Raw genomic sequence first — 360 nt, forward strand, 5'->3', positions numbered from 1 at the left:
CCCCAGGGGGGGCCCCAGGGGGGGCCCCAGTACGGAGGCGACTCGGGGGGGCCCCGGAGGAGGGAACGCGGCGCCTGGCAAAGCAGCCCGTACCCTACCCACTGGGACGCAGGGGGCCCCCAGGGGGGGCCCCAGGGGGGGCCCCAGGGGGGCCCCCACGGGGACAGCTCCGCCCCCGGCGGCTCCTTCGACAGGTACCCTTCCAGGGGCCCCCACGGCGCCTTCACGGGGGCCAATGCCACGCCCCTCGGGCCCCAGGGGGCCCCCTGGGGGGCCCCCTCGGGCCCCTACGCGGACGACGGCGCTGCTGCTGCGGCTGCTGCTGCAGGGGGCGGGGGGGGCCCCTACTCGCCGATGGCT

Source organism: Eimeria tenella, genomic scaffold (genome assembly GCF_000499545.2).
Source record: "Eimeria tenella Houghton genomic scaffold, Eth_scaff1768, whole genome shotgun sequence".
NCBI classification, from domain to species: Eukaryota; Apicomplexa; class Conoidasida; order Eucoccidiorida; family Eimeriidae; genus Eimeria; species Eimeria tenella.